Below are 23,173 nucleotides of genomic sequence, written 5' to 3'. Positions count from 1 at the left end.
GTCACCAGAAGAGGGAGTCAAGTATAAATCTCGAGTTGTTGCTAGAGGTTTCAGTCAAAGAGAAGGCGTGGGCTGCAATGAGATATTCTCACCCGTGGTCAGACACACCTCTATCAGAGTGCTATTGGCGATAGTAGCACGTCAGGATCTGGAGTTGGAGCAACTTGATGTGAAGACTGCTTTTCTTCATGGAGAGCTTGAGGAGGAGATCTATATGACTTAGCCTGAGGTTTTTCTATAACCTGGTAAAGAAGATCATGTGTGCAAGTTGAGGAAGTCGCTGTATGGACTTAAGCTGTCTCCTAGACAGTGGTACAAGAGGTTTGACAGCTATATGGTCAAGTTGGGCTACGACAGGAGTCTTTATGACTGTTGTGTCTACATGAGCAAGGTGGAGGATGAGTCGTATATCTACCTGGTGCTGTATGTAGACGGCATGCTGATAGCTGCCAAGAAGAAGTGTTATGTTCAGAAGCTGAAAGAACTACTGAGTTCTGAGTTTGAGATGAAAGATTTGGGTGCTGCGAGGAAGATTCTAGGAATGAAGATCTTCAGGGATAGGACGAAGAAGAAGTTGTTCTTGTCACAAAAGGCCTACATTGAAAAGATCTTGACAAGATTCGGGATGCTTAATGTTAAGCCTATCGATACTCCATGTGCTGCAAATTTTCATCCTACCATGAGTGATGAAATGTCTGAAGGGAAAATCAATTATATGTCACGTGTTCCTTATGCTAGTGATGTAGGAAGTTTGATGTATGCTATGGTTTGTACAAGACCAGATCTTGCACACACAGTTAGTGTTGTGAGTAGGTTCATGGTTCAGCCACGAAAGGAGCACTGGATCGCTGTGAAGAGGATTTTCCGGTACCTTAAGGGTACATTTGATATTGGTCTTGTCTATGGAGACAAGGATCCGAGACTGGTTACTGGGTATTCTGATTTGGATTATGCAGGAGATGTGGACAGCAGGAGATCTATGACTGGTTACGTATTTACTTTGGATGGTTCTGTTGTGAGCTGGAAGGCGACTTTGCAGTCGACAGTGACTTTTTCTACAACTGAGGCAGAGTATATGGCATTGACAAAAGCTGCTAAGGAGGCAATATGGTTGAGAGGATTGGTCAGTGATCTTGGTCTTCATCATGATCAGACTACTGTGTTCTGTGATAGCTTAAGTGTTATCTGCTTAGCCAAGGATCAGGTTCATCATGAGAGAACCAAGCATATCGATGTAAGATACCATTTTCTGAGAGATGAGATGAAGATTGAAGTGAAGAACGTAGGAACAACTGATAATCATGCGGATATGTTCACTAAGCCGGTTCCTCATAGCAAGTTCAAGCATTGTCTTGATTTGCTAAACATCTCAAGCTGTTAAATCTGGCCCTGATGGGCGTTTGGCCCTGAGGGGCATCTGGCTCTGAGGAGCATCTGGTCTGACGGGACATCTGACATCTGAGTTCGACGGAACATCTGAGCAAAGAGAGAGTCTGGTACATATGTATTCTGAGTACGAAGAAGTGCATTCTGGTACATCTGATTATGGAGGATTTAAGTCAAGGTGGAGATTTGATGAATAATGCCTTGAATCTGTTGGGCCTTAGTCTTTTTTGAGGTCCACTAGTGCTAGGGTTTTCTGGGACACAACTATATATATCTTGTGCCTCTTCTAAACCTAGTTAGCAGCCGTAGAGAAACTAGATCTGATCTTCTTGTAGACAGATCTTTGTAATTCCTCCATCAATAAAATCTCTCTTTGCCCGTGGACGTAGCCGTTAGGAGTGAACCACGTTAAATTTCTGTGTCTTTTTTTATTGTTTATCGATCTGGTAATCTCTATCTTCTCACGTCCCGTCACAGCAATTTACTTACAATATTACTATGTAGGAGTTGTATTCTTCATCAAGTAAGATCATTTGAGATTCACTTCTATTTTCTTTTCGTAAAATAGAGGTGGATTTTGTAAAAATGTATTTTTATAATAGAGAAAAATATTAATGTAGATTAAAGATGTAAAGCCTAGCAAAAACTATATATCGGTTTTCAAAAATGTATTGATAGGTTTAATAAATATATAAAATTTATCAAGTTTTATAATTCACTTTTTAATATGAGCGTGGAATTTGTTTTCTAAACTGGCTTAACTTTTCATTTTACCTACATACTCCACTTAGCTGATTGAAAGCATTGCATTAACATGATCTATTCAGAACTTTAAATACACTTGAGATATTTAGCAAAAAAAAAAAAAACACTTGAGATATGAAGTATTCGTGAAATATACTATTAAAGTGATAGTTAACTTCGACCTCATTTTCATCATTACTCAATTTGATACTTTTGACTATAACTACTACATATAGTTAAAATTAATTGTAACTTGAAATTTGAGTCCTTGGAACTTGAACACTGGCTATTGTACTCTATGTTCCACGGTCGTTGGCCATGAGTTCATTAGCAGTTAATAGGATATTAAATTTTCAAAATATACACACTTAACAACGGATTTTATATCTCGCGAAGAAGAAAGCGAACAGCCGCCGCCTAAGCAAACCTAACTCCGGTCCGGCGTTTGCCGGTGCCGGAGGCCCCTCTAATCCCTTATTTCTCTGTTTTCCTTTGCTCTATTCTCTACTGCCTCTCTCTGTCGATATATTAGCGGTTCTGGGTCACCTTAGACCTAACCGGAGATGTGTCTTCTTCTTAACGGAGACGGTCTTTGGCTGTATCTGGAGCAGCGGTGAGACTCATGAGTAGGCAGAGGAGGAGGGAGTCGGCTTTTAGGGAGGTTGGATAAATCAGATCTGGTTTTCAATCTTCAGATCCATGGTGAGTCCAACTCGGCGATGGCGCATAAATATGGAAGACAACTCCTTCACAGTGGATCTCCCTTCCAATGGGACAATGAGACACAGAGGAGATTTTCGATGGAGAGTGGAAGGCGATTTGCTACCTGATTCTTGGGTCAATCGTAGGAGATTACCTGGTCGTCGGTACATGGTGGGGCTCATACCAACGCTGGTGAGGAATTCCTACCCTAGCGGGTGGTACGAGCTCGACATCGTTGGAAACAATATCTGGCCTATTGGTTTGTGCTTTGTAGTCAAGACCCGTCTTTTGTCGTCTGACATTCTGGTTCATCGTTTGTGGCTAAAGAGTGTGCCAGTGCCGTAGGTTCTGAGGCCGACACAGGAATGCGCCTCTGAGTTTAGAAGTCTGGCAGTCGCAGTGAGGCTCAGTTTCGTTGTTTGGTGTTTGACAATTTCAGTCGCAAATTTCTCTTCCTGTTTTGGCTTCTATCTAGGTAAATAGTGGACGTCAAAGAGTGCGGTCCAGCCGTATCCGAAAGTTGTGTGTATCGTGAAGCGATTCCTCTTATCGGGTTATGAAGTCGTGGTTCTTGGTTACGAGTGGGGATGGTATCGTTCGGCAGGCCATAGGCGGCAGCGATAAATTCGAGTTGGGAAGACGTAGAGTCTTGGGTTCTACAAGTGGAGTGTATCGTATGGTTGGCCGAGGGCAGCATCGATACTTCCAGATCATTGCTTTGTGCTATTCACGAGGTTTATTGCTTTGGATTGTTCTATGCTTTGTGTAGTTGGTTTTAACTTGTTGTTTTTAGTTGGTGTTTCTAGTTTCTTTGCTTTGATTGGTTGTGTTGTGTTGTGGTCGTAAGTCACTCCGGTGTGGGTTTTAGCTGCCTGTTGTTTGGGCTCTTGCTTCTGGGGACGTTGTATTATCCGCCAGTTTGTGTATCAGAACGTGTGTTTCACATGGAATGAAATTTTATTCGACGGAAAAAAAAAACAACGGATTTTATACTATCCCTTTATAAGAGTTAATGAAGTATCAGCAATTTATAAAACTACATCACTACAATGACTTTGACTGTAAAGTATTATCAGCTAGAAACTTTTAATGGAAAACACATTTACTCTGAATCCCGCTCATATTTCATCAATCAATTGAAAATACTTTACACTACTGAACTAAAGGTAAATAGACTCATTTATGAGTTTCCTCATTTATTCCCTCGTGTATTTTTGAGGAGGAAAACATCATAGTATTACGCTGATTTTTAACTTTTTGAAGTTTTTATTATTTTATTTATTTTACTATTTTACTCTCAATTACTTCATTTAGTTTACTCTAGATTACTCCATTTGATTTACTCTGAGTTACTCTTGTTTTTACCAATCATACTCTAGGAAACTACACACGTAATAAACCAATGGCACTAATTTGATTCATCATAAATCCATTCAACTAGCCTTTATGGTCGATTCTATATTCTTAGTTTATTTAGAATTGAAAATGTAGATAATACATACAACTAAGACGTCGTTTTTTATTTGAAACAACAACTAAGGCATCTTTTTCCCCATTTGTTAAGATTTTAAACCCGTTTTAATAGTATTTCCAGTGTAAAACTCTATTTTTTTTTTCAAAATTGATTAAAATGAAAAATGAAATAAAAATAATTTAATTATGTTTCATTTCTCATTCCATAATGGAAGAATGAAATTTTAGAGTAATTTTCATTATAAAATAAAAAATAGAGTAAGATTATAGTATTTTTACTCCATACTTATTAAAAAAATGGAGCTAGGTTGAAAATGCCCCGAATGCTCGTAATCTAAGATGTTGAGATGGATGAGAAGAACTCAAAAATTGATAACCGAGTCCGGTAAAGTAATTTTGGGTGGGATCCGTCTCCTAAAATTTTTATTATCAAATAAAAAGTTTTTCATCACAAGCTTAGAATAACCAAAAGCAAAATAAATCTATTGTGATTGCTAATTATTTTAGATCTTTTTGTCTATTATGTTCTTGTTTTCGGATATCTTCAAGTCTTCACCGATGCCTTTTTTATACAATAGATATTTTTAGAATTTCTAATCTCATCTCCATTATGACTATTTTTCATATTCCTTACGTGAGTTGCAGATTGCTTCTCGAGAATCAAGATCAAGTTGGTGGAAAAATAAATCACCATTATTCACTTGCTGGACTTTCCCATATTGAGATTTGCATTGGGCTAGAGCTAAATTGATTTTGGTATTGGGCCAATCTTACATTCTCTCGTCAGACAGGTGAAGCTTCTCTGATGACACTTCACCTCAGTGTTTATCTTCGTTGTGACTCCTTCCACCCACGCTCATCCACCGGCAGGTTCCGTGGCGATGAGAAACCACCTCCACCTCCGACGCCAATGGATTTTTACTTGTAGGCTGCCTCTTCTTCACTTTGATAATGAACCTACATTGACTTTGGTTCTCAACAGACTCCCCAATCTCTTCCATGTGATAAACTTGATATCTGAACTTTTTGTTAAGAAACCACACAACTTTAACATGAGTTCTTCTTCCTTAACAGCTTCTTCGATGTTATACTTCATCTTCTCAGCTGTTCTCATGATTCCATGTAACCTCCTAACCTGAATCATCGCCTCCATACCTGCTCTCTTCCATTTTCTTTTTAAGAGTTTTATGAAACTCTAACTTGGTTTCTTCTCCTTTCTTAAGCTTCACCTAGAACAAAAAAAAAACAATATTCTTTAAATTATGATTTTTCATGGTAATCTGCTAACTTCTCAACTTCCTAGGATTCCATTATGGATTGACAAACTTGTAGAAATGAGAAATCACACTGTTTCACTCTGCTTTTTTAATTTGCTAGCATAATACAATGAGATTACTGTCCATGTATTGCTTCACTTAGTACATCAAAAGAGTTGCTTGTGTGAATCTTAGATAGATTCACATCTCGGCTAGCTTTATCTCCAAAAATGCACTCTCCCAGTATCTTCAAAACTCTTCCAAAGTCTTTAACCTAGAGTCCTTTGCTCAGGCTCTCCTTTTCTTCAACATTCTCCCAATTCTTGTGTTTCTTGTTATCAACCGACTCTTCATAGCTTTTAAATTTTATCCCAAATTTCTCATTGCTCACTTTAGATTCAATTTCTTCTGTTTTTCCTGTTAAAGAGGATTCTTCACCTTAAGCTAATGAATCCCTTGTCTTCAAACCATAGAGTAGGTCCTTGAATCAGATTTTCATTGAATTTGACCTTGTTTGACTTCTTCTTTCTAACTTCTTTCTCTACTCTTTTTTTTTTTGTTTGGTCAACAAAAAACATCTCCACATTATTAGTGATAGTGCCTTGAAGATAATACGAGAATAAATCACACAAAAATTTTTAGAAAGAATATTATTAGACTTTCATAAAAATAATGTTATAAGACGTAGAAAATAAATCAACCTAATTTCTTAAACTAATATGTAAAAATATATAATAGATAATAATAAGTTTTCTATTCTAATATATTAATGTCAGTCTTAATATTGACTATTGGATTAGGTCAATATTCTAGATCTTCCAATAAATACAACTCGAAAATGCTCTCGTTCATTGAAAATAAGATAAAAAGCAAATAATTAAAATCCAAAGGAATTTGAAAGATCTAAAAGCCTGATGTTGCTCAAATCACAAATTTGCCTTGGAATAGAGCCTGTTAAATTGTTTCCCTTCAACAAAATAATACTTATTTTCTGGATATTGACAAATTCTGGGATACTTCCAGAGAGTTGATTGTTCCGCAAATCAAGTATCTCCACATTTCTCAACAATGTCTCTGGAATAGGCCCTGTGAAACTGTTGTTGTGGAGGAACAAATGTTTCACAGAATAACTAACATATGACGGTAGGGGTCCAGAAAACAGGACCACCAAAGAAGGTGGTATTGTACCTTTTAAGAAATTGTTTGCTACCAAGAAACAATTCAAATATTGTAACTTAGATATCCAATTTGGGATATAACCTGTCAGACGGTTGTCGGACATGTCAATATATGACAGCATACTAGAGCTAAGCAAACCGGCTCCGATCCTCCCCGTAAATAAGTTGTTCTGGATTCTCAACACTGTCAACGAAGTGAAGCCTAGTCCCTTGAGAAGAAAATGGCCTCTCAATTTGTTGTTAGAGATTTTCAGGATGGATAGTGAAGAACAGCCTTTGAAAAGTCTTATAGGTATCTTCCCTGAGAAGTTGTAATAAGATAGGTCCAGCGATGAAATGTTCTTCATCTCACCCATAGATGATGGAAACTTCCCTTGGAACCCATTCCTGGAGCCATCCATTTCTACCAATATTATCGGGGAACAGCCTAATATCGTTTGATGAAAAATCCAAGACCTGCAAACTATGCACTAATGTAGGCATCCGAAAGTTAGTGAACGAATTATTCTGCAACCGTAGGACTTGTAGTTCTAGATTATTCTCAAGAATCCAGGTGGGAATGTTTCCGGATAATCAATTGTTGGATAGATCAATCAGACGCAAGTTTTTCTGGTACACGAGAAATGAAGGGATCTTCTCTAAGCTGCAAAACCGTAATACACAGGGCCGGTCCTGAGCAAAGCCGGATGAAACATTCGTCTAGGACCCTCAAATTATTTGAAAAAAACTACATAAATATAGGCCTCCAAATTTTTCAATGAAATCTTTACGAATATCGCCTAAGACCCCCGAAATCTCGGGGCCGGCCATACAACAACATCCAGTTTAAATTTTGGCTCCCAGCTACGCTCTGTCTCTACACGTACCATATCAGAGGTTGATGAGAGTTTGAAAACCTTGAGCTTTGTGAGGTTGGTGAGTGGATTAAGCGAGAACAAGCCTGTGAAATTGTTATCTAACAATGATAGATACTCAAGGGACTCAACGCTACTGAAAGTAGATGGAAGATTTCCACTTAAATGGTTGGATGAGAGATCAAGAACCCGTAGCTTGTTCGAGGCATTTAAACAGGGAGGAAGCTGGCCTATAAAATTATTTTGACTGAGATCGAGCTCCCGCAGATTCTTCATGTCACAGACTACTGCAAAAAGAGAGTTTGGAAAAGAAAAAAAAAACAAGATAATGAGAACAATAAGCTTGGTTGTATTCCTCTCTAGAATTCTTGAGACGCGCATGTCATCTCATACGTAAATTTTATGCTTTTGACGTAAATAGTTTTGTTGGTATAAGTCCGCTGAAATTATTTTTAGCAAGACCCAGGACTTCCATGTTAGTCCAATTCTTAAGTTCTGAAATAAGATAAAGGCCAAAAGATTGTACCATGAAATATTAATCACTTTCGAATTATGAATAAAATGTATTCATCTCTATTTTTAAGAAAAAAAGTTAAGAAAAAGCAAGCTTGCCTTGCAATTCCATTGAGCTAGATAAATCATTAAAACTTAGATCCAGAGCTTTCAGATTTTTCAGGTGAGTAACCTCTGCCACAAGAGAGACACTTATTATTTATTTGGATATGTTAATCTTTTTGTTATACTCTGAAGACAATTGTCGAAAATGGTACCAGACATGGAGCCGTTAAAGTTGTTCCAACTCAGATCAAGCAGTTCCAAGTTCACCAACTCTTTTAGATCTGAAAGGGAGTCCAATAGAATTTAGGAATTATTGTAGCGATTAAGAAAGGGGAAGATTCTAGAAAACACACACATTTAGTAGGCAAAGGGCCATCCATTTTGTTATCCCGAAGAAACAGAGTTGTAAGTGATGTAGCAGCATTAAGAAAGGGAAAGATGCTGTTGTTGAAAAAGTTTGAAGAGAGATCCAGAATCTCCAAGTTTCTTAATCTCCTTACGCTTTTATAACCTGCAAAACAAAAAATTTAATCTCCTAATCACTTTATAAAACTTCAGTTTTATTACTTCTAGTATATATTACAAGACCATGGAATTAGGAGAGTTGAACTGTGTGGACTTCAGATGAAAATCTGATTTTGTATTACATGGTATAGACATCAACTAGTTACATCTTTTGATGCAGGGATAAATCTTAAAAAACTAGTTTTAAAGGGTATTGACTTTCAAGAATTAGAACAAAGAAAGCACTTCTCACTAATGAGAAGAATTCTAGATTTCTAAAGCAAAATAAAATGTCTTGAATTAGAGATGAAAACGTTAAACTAACACTGTGTAAACTGTGGTACCTTCAACATCATCAAAAAAGCCATTGAATTTGTTCTTGTGTCCTTTCCCAGATAAGTTCAGACTTTTAACCTCTTCAAAGGGATGCAGCAAAGAAAGATTAAGGGGAGTCCTCTCTTTGAAGTTCACCTCACCAATGGAAATCCCAATGACCCGACTGCTTGTACGATTGCACTCAACGCCCTTCCACCGGCAGCAATCGCTCTTTGTGTCCTTCTTCCACGAAGGCAGAACATAGTCCAGGTACGACTCGTCACTCCTTGAGATAACGTATTTATTGAGCTCCAACAAAGCGTTCCGTTCTATCTCACTGCAGCTTTTGCATCCATGTAGCTGCCCCAACAGTAGTATTACCCATATCAGTACTTGGCACAAGAAAATATTAATTTCCATTGCAAATTAGATAAAAGTCAAATAAATACAACTTCAAAAATTTTTTGGGAGTGTGAGTTCAATGCAAGTAACTCTTCGGAAATAAGAATTATATGATCGTATATGTGCAGAGAGAGATTGTGGTAGTCTCTGACTCTCTGTTAACGGAAAAACGTAAAACGTGTTTTAGTGAAACTAGAGCTTGACCGTCATGACCCGGGAGCAGATTTTGATTTTGATTTTTTTATAATTTTTTTTTTGATCAACTTTTATAAATTATTTAATGTCATTTTTAAATATATAGGTTATTAGGATATTTTTAGGCTTTTACATATCAGAACCAAACATACTCAGATCTGGAAGAATCCGACTTGAAATACACACAAAATTTATAATATCCCAGTGTAGTCTAATTTCAAAAAAAAAATACCCGAAAAAAAAATGTATCCAAACGGGTATCCGAATACGCATGCAAAACTGATTCTGTAAACAAATTAAAAAGCTCTGTAATAACCGTTTTAAATTCTTGTTACAAATAGAACAGTTTCATTCAAACATGTCGAATTATTATGGTTAAGATTTAAAATAAATGTTGAATTATTATGGTAAAGAAAATTAATAAAATAGTTAAGAAGATTAAAAAATATAAAAAATGTAATAAAACAGTTAAAATAAGTTAATTATGTTCAATACTTTATAATAAATGTTGTCGAATTATTTAGAAAATACATTAAATGAAATAGTTAAAAAAATAAAAATATGTAATAAACCTTTCAAAACTAGACAAGTGTTGTTTTGTATTTCAGTTTTAATATAATAGATTCCTACCGGTTATTTTTAGTTGTATCACAAGTCAAAGTCAAAGTATTCGTTGAATATACCCATAGAGTTGGCTTTTATTCATTTGGCTGAATTTGTTCAAAAAAAAAAAAAATCATTTGGCTGAAGACTGAAGTTGGCTTTATTTATTTAACTGCAAGGTAATATCAATGGAAAAATCACATAAAAACCCATGAAAGTGTACTCACTAACTTTTACCAAAAAAGTGTACTCACTAACACTTAAATCCTCAAGTAGTATTACCCATAGCAGTATTTGGCACAAGAAAAATATTAATATCCACTGCAAATTAGATAAAAACAACTTAAAAAAAATTGAGAGTGTTAGTTCAATCAAAGTAACACTTAGGAAATGAGAAAGATAGTGGAAGTTTCTGTCAACGAAAAAACGTAGAAGGCCAGGTAACGTGTTTTAAGCCTGATCGAAACTACGCTACGCGTAACGCGTGCGCTCAACCCAGACCTAGCGCCGAATCAATTAATCGGGATTTACGCGGGAATTAATCGAAGCCTAGTTTTAAGACTATAATTGCTATATTTATGTTATATATACAATATATTTTCAAGCATAGTCAAAATATGTTACATGGTGAAGTGGTTTGTGAGTGATTTTACTTCCAAGAGGTGATGGGATCGCATAAAAGGCATTGCTATCCATATCAGATTTTGTCCTTATACTTAAGTAAAGGACAAAAATGACATTTTGCTCCATCATTTTCCCAAACCTACTTTGAGTTCTGTAACTTTTTCTTTCTGCCGTCAACCATTTTTATCATTTGATAATTTGCACAATCGATTCATGCTTTCTCTACCCAAACACATGAACTCAGCTTCAATGAGCTTGGGACATTAAATTACATTTAGACACGCTCCAATAACAGAAACCAAAAAGAAAAATATTTCACAATCTGGGGATTGTCCATTTGGGAGCTGTGGAATACGCCAGAGAAAGGAGCAGACATGGAAGAATTCAGCGTTTGATTACGCGGCTTCATACGATTAAACGTCCACGTTTCTTTATTCTATGTTCTTGGTTGAAATTAAACGTGTTACTGTTTGAGCCAACCGAATCGATGATAATCGCTACGTTCGTCCTCCGTGTAGCGTTTATGCGGCCGTAAAAGCGGTGAGGCGGCCGCTTTTTTGAACAAGGGTTTTAAGTGAAATCCCTACCGCTTATTTTTAGTTGTATCACAAGTAAAAGTCTTCGTTGAATATAACCCGTAAAGTTGGGTTTTATTCATTTGGCTGGAGTTTCCTTTTTTGTACATCAAAAAATCATTTCGTTGTTGAAGTTTGAGATGGTCTAAGAGCATCATTATCCGGGTTGTTTAGACTGGTCTCTTAAATTAACTAGGTGCATAGTCTCCGCGTCGGCTACATTATAGGTGTATTGTATAGTTTTGTTTACGGGATTTTATTGTTTTTTGTCTATAATGTGATTGATGAGACTTTGGATATTACATAGGTTGATGAGTTTGATATAAGAATGAACGACGAAGTCATATGTTGATATTTTTATATCTTATATGTTCAAAGTTGAGGGTGATGGAACTTGTTAGTGTTTACTTAGCTAGTTGTTTGTATATAAATCAAACAGTGCATGGAAAAAGATAATAAATTTGGATTTAAAATGATAGGTTTCAAAATAACTGGGCCTTGAATCTGTGGTTTAGTCTAATACTGAAAAAACTGTTAGAACTTCAACTCTCTTTTTTTTCTCTATGTCGGGAATGTGGGCACTAATTTTCCGATTCATGTAGGTAAAATTGTTTTTTAGTTTGTGAGATTGAAAAGCGTAGATTGATTTTAAGCATGATTGATGAGAGGTTTACTTGCATCAGCTTCGTCTGTCGTGTGTGTTGAGTTTCGTCGGCGTCAGATGTTAGACATGCAAGAGAGAAGATCTGAATATGTTAATTTCGTGTTTTGTTTTTCTTCTCTCGTGTTTTGTGGGTTCCACTCTTTGCTCAGGCTGTACAATAGATGAAGTCTGGCTAGGCCGTCTCACTTCTCTGAAGTATTCCCTTGATTAAGCTCCCACCAACATCTATCTTCTGATTCTGTCTTGAAGTCGAGGAGCTTCCAAAAAAATTAGCTTTCATCTGCTGTTCCGCTTGGAATGGAGCGTTCTGAAATGCCGCATAAAAAACATATTGGCAAATAACTAATGATTGTCAACAACTATCACTATACTAAATAGAAAATAAATCAAGGTTTTTTGTTCTGCACAAACTAAAATCTTACAACAGGGTTGTCACGGTCTTTTTTCAGGAGCAAGATCTTTTACTTCCCAGAAACCATAGTCAATGCAATCCTTGGGAGAGAGCTATCCATGACAGGGGCTAAAGTTGCGTAGATGAAAAAATAGATCAGAAACACAGTAGATTTTTTCAGATAAGGAAAATATGGGATAAGTTGTTGACTAATTACCAGTTTCAGTTGTTGGTATGTCATTCCACTTGAATTTGCCTGATTGTAATCTTGCTTGGAGCTGCCAAATATGCTATGTTTACCAATTTCTAGGTTTGTGTTCGCAACACTTGGAGCACCTAGCAACACTTGGAGCACCTAGCAACCTCAAAACGATCGACTTTCACAATGGAATCTGCTTTCAAAGATGGCATGTAATGATTAGCATTTCCGACGGGAGTAAACCCATGAATCACGGAATCTGCAAATAGTATTATCCAACAAAGAATCAAGAAATAAATTAAAACAATTATGTTAAATAAGTGTGATAGATCGAAAATTAACTTACCTTTTCATCGAGGAAAAGAACCGTAATTCCCACAAACTCCCTGTCTTTCTTGAAGTTCAGGGAATCCCATAAGCGGAGGAAGCCAGAGGCTATCCTCTGACTACTAAGACCAAGACGGAGAGACTCGAAGGTTGAGTGACGGACGCTGGGACGCCGGTTTGACGAACTGGAGAGGCAGAGAGAAACATTTTCTAGAAGATGGTTAAAGCTAAGAGGAATCAATGTGTTTTGTGGAGATGCAGATTGAGTTCATCAAAGATGAGAATCATATATATATGGTTTACAGAGGGGCTACAAATCAGGAACATTTATGATCAAGCGATTTAAGATGGGGACATGAAGAGTTCACCGGTGAAAAATAGATTACGAACATATACACGGCGCAACTCTGTGACTCAGACTTGTTTGAGACAATGATGAAAAGAACCCATATTAAACTACAACAGTTTACAATATAGGAAAACCATAATTGTTGCAAACTTAAGCTTTTTTCATATAACGTGATGAATCCCATTTAAAAATGAAACCATAACACACTTGTAGGTCCGACCCTCAGAGGAAGCCGAAGAAACAAGGGCTTCGGACCTTCATAAATATATATTAGGTTCGGCCATCAATGTACAAAGGTATCAGTTAGCTTAGTGGTATAAATGTTGGTGTTTATATCTCAATAACCCGGGTTCGAGCCATGAGCTTGACACTTTTTTACACTTTTTAAAAGTAGGGCCCACAAAACGATGATGTGGCACGCTGAGGAGTGAGCAAAAACTGATCTATTATAATAACTAGGTGCATAGTCCCCGCGCAAGCGCGGGGTCGGCTACATCATAGGTGTATTGTATAGTTTTGTTTACGGGATTTTATTGTTTTTTTGTCTATAATGTGATTGATGGGACTTTGGATATTACATAGGTTGATGAGTTTAATATAAGAATGAACGACGAAGTCATATGTTGATATTTTTATATCTTATATGTTCAAAGTTGAGGGTGATGGAACTTGTTAGTGTTTACTTAGGTAGTTGTTTGTATATAAATCAAATAGTGCATGGAAAAAGATAATAAATTTGGATTTAAAATGTTAGGATTTGAAAATAAGTGGGCCTTGAATATGTGGTTTAGTCTAATACTGAAAAAACTGTTAGGACTTCAACTCTTTTTTTCTCTATGTCGGGAATGTGGGCACTAATTTCCCGATTCATGTAGATAAAATTATTTATTAGTTTGTGAGATTGAAAAGCGTAGATTGATTTTAAGCATGATTAATGAGAGGTTTACTTGCATCAGCTTCGTCTGCCGTGGGTGTTGAGTTTCGTCGGCGCCAGATGTTAGACATGCAAGAGAGAAGATCTGAATCTGTTAATTTCGTGTTTTGTTTTTTCTTCTCTTGTGTTTTGTGGGTTCCACTCTTTGCTCAGGCTGTATAAAAGATGAAGTCTGGCTAGGCCGTCTCACTTCTCTGAAGTATTCCCTTGATTAACCTCCCACCAACATCTATCTTCTGATTCTGTCTTGAAGTCGAGGAGCTTCCAGAAAAATTAGCTTCCATCTGCTGTTCCGCTTGGAATGGAGAGTTCTGAAATGCCGCATAAAAAACATATTGGCAAATAACTAATGATTGTCAACAACTATCACTATACTAAATAGAAAATAAATCAAGGTTTTTTGTTCTGCACAAACTAAAATCTTACAACAGGGTTGTCACGGTCTTTTTTCAGGAGCAAGATCTTTTTCTTCCCAGAAACCATAGTCAATGCAATTCTTGGGAGAGAGCTATCCATGACAGAGGCTAAAGTTGCGTAGATGAAAAAATAGATCAGAAACACAGTAGATTTTTTCAGATAAGGAAAATATGGGATAAGTTGTTGACTAATTACCAGTTTCAGTTGTTGGTATGTCATTCCACTTGAATTTGCCTGATTGTAATCTTGCTTGGAGCTGCCAAATATGCTATGTTTACCAATTTCTAGGTTTGTGTTCGCAATCACTTGGAGCACCTAGCAACCTCAAAACGATCGACTTTCACAATGGAATCTGCTTTCAAAGATGGCACGTAATGATTAGCATGTCCGACGGGAGTAAACCCATGAATCACGGAATCTGCAAATAGTATTATCCAACAAAGAATCAGGAAATAAATTAAAACAATTATGTTAAATAAGTGTGATAGATCGAAGATTAACTTACCTTTTCATCGAGGAAAAGAACCGTGATTCCCACAAACTCTTGTCTTTCTTGAAGTTCAGGGAATCCCAGAAGCGGAGGAAGCCAGAGGCTATGCTCTGACTACTAAGACCAAGACGGAGAGACTCGAAGGTTGAGTGACGGACGCCGGGACACCGGTTTGACGAACTGGAGAGGTAGAGAGAAACATTTTCTAGAAGATGGTTAAAGCTAAAAGGAATCAATGAGATTTTTTTGGAGATGCAGATTGGGTTCATCAAAGATGAGAATCATATATATATGGTTTACAAATGGGCTACAAATCAGGAACATTTATGATCAAGCGATTTAAGATGGGGACATGAAGAGTTCACCGGTGAAAAAATAGATTACGAACATACACACGGCGCAACTCTGTAACTCAGACTTGTTTGAGACAATGATGAAAAGAACTCATATTAAACTACAACAATTTACAATATAGGAAAACCATAATTATTGCAAACTTAAGCTTTTTTTCATATAACGTGATGAATCTCATTTAAAAATGAAACCCATAACACACTTGTAGGTCCGACCCTCAGAGGAAGCCGAAGAAGCAAGGGCTTCCGACCTTCATAAATATATATTAGGTTCGGCCATCAATGTACAAAGGTATCAGTTAGCTTAGTGGTATAAATGTTGGTGTTTATATCTCAATAACCCGAGTTCGAGCCATGAGCTTGACACTTTTTCACACTTTTGTGGGGTCCATAAAACGATGACGTGGCGCGCTGAGGAGTGAACAAAAACTTATCTATTATAATATAGATTATGATTAAAAAAAAAGAAAATTACCTATTAGTGCAAGAGATGCCGCTTAATTAGGCGCTACAAGAATCGTCGTTTATTATCTAAGAGCATCATTGTCGGGTTGCTTAGAGTGGTCTCTTAAATTAATTATGACTAGATCTTGACCCGCGCCCCCGCGCGGGTGTTGGATTTAACTTGCGTTCAACGTAAATTTATAAACCATTTTTTATAAAATGTCCATTTATATTTTTGTGTTTTGTAAAATATATTTAGAGTAGAATATATTATATTATAATATAGATGTTTGATAATAATTTTTTATCTGTACGTAATATTATATTTATAATTTTATAACTTGATGCAATTTGATGTAATTGTAATATTCATATATTAACCTATTGATTTTTTGTTTATTTATTTAAAAATGATTTAATTTTTTACAGTAGGTTTTTATGAATTATTATTAATTTTATGATATTTGGTTTTCTTGAAAATTGTATTGTAGCAGATTAATATATACTATATATTACAGTTTGTGTTTTTTTTTCAGCAAAAAGAAATAACAATTCATTGTAATTAATTAATTTAAATTTTTGATTTTAAGTGAAGTGACAGATTTGTAAATAAGAAAGAAATGCAATGGCTAAATGTGTAAATAAAACAAAATATTTAATCTACTATCTGTGTTTCCTAACAATTCTCATTTAATCTGCTATCCAAGTTTCCAAACGACAGAATCTGTAAATGAGAAATAAATACAGTGACTATATGTAAATAAAATAATTTGCTATCATTGTTTCCAAACAACTTTCATTTAATCTACTATCTAAGTTTCCAAACAGTACCAAAAGGTACTTCAGTTTTAATTATTCTGTTGCCATCAAGTTTTTTTTTGTAAACTTTTATAGATGAAACTGACTTTGAGCTTTTAACATTTTCTGATCTTGCTGATTACTCAATATCTAGTCTTTCCTCTGATAGCATCGTTACCCTTTTCATATTTCTCAAATGCAATGGGGGTTGGATATATCGTAGAATTGAGTCCAGTGCTAAATTTTGAATTTTTTTACTAGAGTGAACATAAGTATGGATCCTTTAGAGGAAAGGATGATGCCTTCGGGCATGCACACAGTTGCAAATATATTCTGCTGTTGCTGCGGACAGAATGTTGGCTGGAAATATGCAAGTCTCGCTTTAGCCGCACTTCCATTCTTCTTGGGAGCGGTTTCTCGTTTTTCTCTTTGTTTCTTTGTTTGTTTGTTAGGAATCAGCGCATGAGAAAGATCAGAAATATAAAGAAGGCAAATTTGTACTAGAAAGGTGGTAACAGCTTCTCTTCTGAAAAGTTTCTCTTTGTCCATAGTTTCAGTCGTAAACAAAACATCAACTGAGGTTTGCATCGATATTCAAAGCGACACTGAAGATTCTTAATGTATGTTAGCTTTAGATTCTTCCCTCCCCTCTTGTGTTTCGGTTGTGTGTGGAATAGTGTTTGTTAAGGTCAGAGCTTGTTACTTGCATAGATATCTGTAGCGTGAGTTTTATAGAAGATACATGTCATGGAGCTTGCTTGAAACTTTATTCTTACTGATACAAATTTTCTTTTGCCATAATAATTATTAAATGCCGATGAACGGAATCTTGATATGTTTTGTAGAATGAAATAAGTAATATTTGTGCTTTGTTCTGAAATGTGTACTTTTTTTACAGATTGAAGATGCATGAGGAGAGTTCATCAAGGTGTAAAACTGATGAGGATGTTCAGGAAGGAGTTGTTCCTGCTTATCTTCTTGATCGTGAGAATACCTCTCGGGCTGAGGTTTGTTTTTTGTTTCAGAGTTGATTTAGGATCTTAGCAACACTATTAAACAAAAGAGGAAAAGTATGTGTTTAGTTTGAGATGCTAAGCTTTGTTCTTACTCATCATCATCATATATGCCTAGTACCAAGATTTATTTTTAAGAACCATTAAATAAGAGACTCTCATTGGAGCACAAAAATGTTGGTTTCTCTTAACTAGATTTCTTAAATAACATTTAATACTTAAAAATGATTAAGAGACCCAAGTAGGTTTTTGGGTCAATCATGCTCTCCTCTAAGTCTCTAGGTCTAGACCACCTCAAACAGTCAACAAAATATAAAAAGGTAGCTAGACCAACAAAATATAAAAAGGTACTTAGACTAAGATTACAGTGACTTTTTATAGAGTTTTATATCTTTTTGACTATTTTATTATGGTCTAGCTACATTTTTTTATGGCACCCACTAATATTTTAAACTTTAAAGTTTTCAACTAGCACTTTTAATTTTTAAACTGATATTTATATCACAAAAATCTTTTATCTGATGTATTTGTTCATCAAATAAAAAACTGACCAATTGTATAGATAAAAACAATGATGTGTCAATTTTTTTAAAAAATATTTAATTAATAAAATAAATAAATAATTAAATAAAAATATAGAAAACTATATAAAAATCAGAAAATTAAATTAAAATACGAACATTAAATAAAAATTCATAAAATTCAAATAAAAATCACAAAATATATTTTTTTATAAAAGATTACAAGATTACTTTTTAAAGAAAACTAAAATATCACAATTGACAATAACAATTTCAAACATATCACTAATGATGATGATGATGGTTTCTCACATAACCACCATTAACAATGACGGATTTTGACAAGTGTTTAATGATAGTTTTTAACATCAATGTTAAAAATGACGGTATATATATCAATAGTGATGTTTTTGACAACCATCGTTTAAAAATGGTAATATGTCAATAACGATGTGTTGACAAATAATAATGTTTTAGACAACCATCAAAGTGACATTTCATCGTTTAAAAATTAGTGTAACACATGCATTATGCATATTATAGTTGGAAATGACGGTTGTTGAAAATGTCGTTGTTGATATGTATATTGTCATTTTCAACGATGATGGAGGAAACTATTGTTGGAGATATGTGAAAAATCGCCATTGTTAATGGTTATGTGAGAAAAACCATCATAAGTGATGTGTTTGAGACTGTTATTGTTGTCAGCGATCATATGTCAGTTTTTAAAAAATCTTGTAACCTTTTTAAAAGATAATTAAAAAAAAACTTAAACTATTTTGAATTTTCTGATTTTTATTTAGTTTTAGTTTAATTTCTGAATTTTTATTAAAATTTCTGTATTTTAATCTAATTTAATTTTCTGATTTTTTTTAATTTTCTGATTTTGTTTAATATCTGATTTTTTATTCAATTTTTTATTTTAATAATTAAATAATTATTTTGAATAAAAAATTGTTACATCATCATTTTAGATGTACAATTGGTAAGTTTTTACTTAATAAACAAGTAATTTAGATTGAAGTTTTTATGATACAAATGTCATTTTGAAGGTTAAAAATAGTAGTAAAAAAACTTAAAGATTTAAAATGTCAATAAGTGCCACTTTCATAGTTTCTACGCGACTTTTTCCTAATATCAATAGTGTGAATGTTAATAAAACTGAATGTACTAATGTGTATATTGATGTGATCCTAGCCAAGATCGAACTTTCTAGATGTAAGAAAATGGGGATAAGCCTTGTTGTGCGAATCAGAGACTCAAGCACACAAGGGTTGTGGATCGAATAGTAACATAAAAGATGCTCAAGCACATAAGGGTTGTGGATCGAATAGTAACACAAGAGATGCGGAAAGACTCTTGATACTGCTAGTTCTCCTCTTTTGGATATGACAAACCAAAGAGATGAAACTTAAGCTGTTGGATATTACACACTAACAAAAAACAGTCAAAGAGAATTCTGGAAAAAGAAGAAAATGTTTTTTTTATTGATACTGGGACAAGGAAATTCGACCAACATATAAAAAGAAAAGCTTGTACATGCTCAAGCTCTCAAAAATAGATAAACAATAAATCCTAAAGGCTCCTCTCGAAACACACAGCAAACAGAGTTCAAAATTCAAAATAAAGATAACTTAAATACGTAGATAAATATTTCTCCTTGCTGGACCTTGATGGATTAATAAAATATGAGATGGATAAGCAACTTGTGGCTTCGTCAAAAATCTTTAAAAATCCATTGGGACAAAACTAAAGGCAGGAACAAAATCACACGCAACCTACTTGCCTATTTGATGATCAACTTGAACTTTGAATGTCTTGAATGGACAGTACTCCTCCCATTTCGACCAATGTATTCTTCTTGTTTCCAAGCATTATTCAATGTTGCATCCTCAGCTACAAGATCATCATCTAGTTCAAGCTCATTCTCAAATTCTTTATTTGACCATTTGGACTTGACCATGCTCGTATTATATTGTCTTCTAGTTTATCTTCGGTTGACCATCTGGACTTGACCACGTTTGTATTTTCTTCTAGTTTGTCTTCAGTTGACCATCTGGCCTTGACCACAGCCGCATTGTTCTTTATAAGGGAAGCACCTGCAGAGAGGATGAAATCGATGAGCCCCAGATTGTTTCTAAGAACTGCTTAGAAGCAACTTTAACAAAGCAAGATCGGACTACTTGTACGGTTGCTTGTTGTCTTTTGGGCATTGTTTTCTTGATTTTGCTTGTATGTTCGATGAGACATCAATACGAAACTGGTGTACTTAGCGTCAGGATTTGTGATTCATGTGGAGAAGGAGAAACACAAAGACTTATCTGAGTTTGAGCTTAAAGACATTCCTTGAAACTAGAGATTTGTATTTTAAAAGCTTTTCTTCCGTTTTAATGCTTGTTACTATTGCTTTTGAAGATTTTTCTTTTTTTTTTTTGTATATTTGCATGCATATGGAAAATTGGAATTTTTTTATTTCTACCATAAGTTTAATACTAATTTTCAAATTTATCATTAATAAATGATTATTTTCACAAATATCCTAAATTTGTGATAAAAATAACACTAAGTTATTTTTTAAAATTATTTATAGAACATTTATAAACTCAATCTCAACTCCTTAATAGTAAACCCAAAACGATAATCACTAAAGCTTAAACCTAAATGTTAGTATTTTTTTTATTTGTGGTATTTTTGAAAAATGGTACTTAACTTGTGGTATTACTAACAATTTTTCTAGAAGATTATTGTATTGTTTGGATTGTAGTTTCTGTTTTATGATTTCGATAAACAACAATTTATTTTCGTAAAAACTGTTGTGCATTATTAATAGTACTTATCAAACAACTATCAATGTTGCACCAACTAAATAATAACTAAAATATAAAAAAATTATGTTTATTATTATGTCAGTCTCATAGATAACGAAATTCCTAAGGTTAACAACATAATTCATTTACCAAAAAATTGAGCAGAAACTTTAATTACGTATTGTATGTAACACCAGCATCGACAATGATTTTGTCAATCATTCTCTTTGCTTAATCTAACATTCTATATTTTCTATTTTTAGTATAAATTTTGTTGAACAATATAAAACGCACATAAACAAAATGATTGGAAAACTGTTCAAGACTATCCGCGCTTAACGTGGACAAAAATCTAGTGTTATAAACATAAAAGTTCTTGACAAAGATTTTTATTCTTTATGTGATGAATGTACTAGTTAGAGTACATATAATATTTTTTAATCGAATAATGTAATTTTTCTTTCTTTTTTCTTTGGAATTTTTTTAACGTGTTTTTAGCAACAGAAAGTCACACTTGCAACATTAGATATGCATCATATATGTACATATATAAACACAAGTAAATTAAATATTTGTACCTCCCCACCTCTGAAGGTTTTTAAAAGCTGCTTAAGGTTCTATTCCTTATTTTTTTGCTAAGAATGTTAATTAAGATTCTAATCCTATGATTACTAATACTAGCTATGATAACAAAAATAAGAATCAGTGAGTTTTAGATTTAGAGACAAGAGAGAGATACATTACCTTCTTCATAGGAGAGTCTTTCTTTCTTCTCCCCTCCTGCATTCCTCAAATTTTATCTTCCCAATAAAACCCAACACAGAAGAAAGTCTAAAAGGTACCTAATTGACTTTTCATCGTTCTTAGTTCTTTTTTCTTTTCATATTTGTGTGTTTATATATACGTATCCCGTAACAATTGTTTTTTACGTCGGAATTTTAGGGGATTTTGCGGGAGATGAAAGTCGGAGCTCCGAGAAAGATTCGTAGTTGGGTCGTATTCCAAGTTCTTCTTCTGTATCTCCTTCCTCAAGCTGTTCATTCTCAGAGATCACAGTATGTTTGCTCTTCCCTTAACTCAAAACTCTTTTTTTTTTGCAACGAACCGGGTCGGATCATGTTTTTATCCAGTCTCCTAAAATGCAAAAATGGTTTTAGAAGCTTTTAATTTCCCAAGTTCACATCACATGTTAATTAGTTTACTATTTTTGTCGCCATTATTTTTGTAAATTTTTACCTGTTTATTGTTTTTTTCATTATAGTTTTAATGTTCACGAAGAAATCATATAATTTATTAAAATGTAAGGCTTCAAAGACAAAGGTTTCTTTGACTATATAAATGATTTAGAGAAACATAATTGAAGCCTCGTTGGTAATGACAATCCTTAACCACTCTCTTTTGTTTGCGTTTATATCTACTACTATATAAATATATAGACGAGAATCTCGAAACCAAGATCGTCACGAGACGTCTGTTCAAAATATACTATTAACGTTAAACGACAATCGGAAGAAAACAAAGGATATCTATATTATTAAAACTGAAATATAATTTGGTATTGTTTGAAAACATAGATAATAATATAAATGAAAATTGTTTGGAAACATGCATAGTGTTATAAATCATATTGTGGATGTCCATAACCGGTCCGGTCCCCAATACCTAGAGAGAGAGAGGCGGCCGCAGGAGAGAGAGAGAGATGCGGTTTAGACTTAGAGAGAAGGGGAAACCTAGTTTCCTTTTTCCTTGTATTTGTACACTTTCCATATTTATGTTTTTCCTTTTATCTCTTTGTAATTTCTATATATAAGGACACCATATGTTATGATTAATGATAAGAACTTACAGATTCTAATCCTTAAGTTTACAACACGTTATCAGCACAAAGTAAAACATTGAAAGAGTGTAACTGCCGTTTTCACGATAGCCTCTAGCCCTAAGCCTCCACGAAATATTCTTCAACTCAGCCGAAAATTATCAAACCCTAAACGCAAAAGAATCTGTCTTGGAACTTCAAAAAGGTAGTTCTCTCAAACCGTGAGGACCCAGAAAACGATCAAGATATCAAATCGAAGCCCTCACCGAGACGAATCCGTC

The 23,173-nt window shown here is 34.6% G+C and overlaps 3 long non-coding RNA genes and 1 pseudogene across 3 annotated transcripts; 2 read left to right on the top strand and 2 right to left on the bottom strand.

Annotated features, from left to right (window-relative positions):
- Positions 1-3,814: 3,814 nt before the first annotated feature.
- LOC125586323 lies at positions 3,815-9,893 on the bottom strand (annotated as a pseudogene).
- Positions 9,894-13,808: 3,915 nt separating this feature from the next.
- On the bottom strand, positions 13,809-15,020 carry LOC125586322. The gene is made up of 2 exons (XR_007322823.1): positions 14,846-15,020; positions 13,809-14,757 (listed from the first exon to the last, which is right to left on the bottom strand). It is a non-coding gene; the product is annotated as an uncharacterized LOC125586322 (long non-coding RNA).
- Positions 15,021-16,439: 1,419 nt separating this feature from the next.
- On the top strand, positions 16,440-17,822 carry LOC106395364. The gene is made up of 2 exons (XR_007322822.1): positions 16,440-17,243; positions 17,634-17,822. It is a non-coding gene; the product is annotated as an uncharacterized LOC106395364 (long non-coding RNA).
- Positions 17,823-19,204: 1,382 nt separating this feature from the next.
- Positions 19,205-22,131, top strand: LOC125586321. Its single transcript, XR_007322821.1, has 2 exons — positions 19,205-21,914; positions 22,019-22,131. It is a non-coding gene; the product is annotated as an uncharacterized LOC125586321 (long non-coding RNA).
- The last annotated feature ends 1,042 nt before the right edge of the window (positions 22,132-23,173 follow it).

This window comes from Brassica napus, chromosome C4 (genome assembly GCF_020379485.1).
Source record: "Brassica napus cultivar Da-Ae chromosome C4, Da-Ae, whole genome shotgun sequence".
Taxonomy (NCBI): Eukaryota; Viridiplantae; Streptophyta; class Magnoliopsida; order Brassicales; family Brassicaceae; genus Brassica; species Brassica napus.
This window is presented reverse-complemented; position numbering and strand designations above follow the sequence as displayed.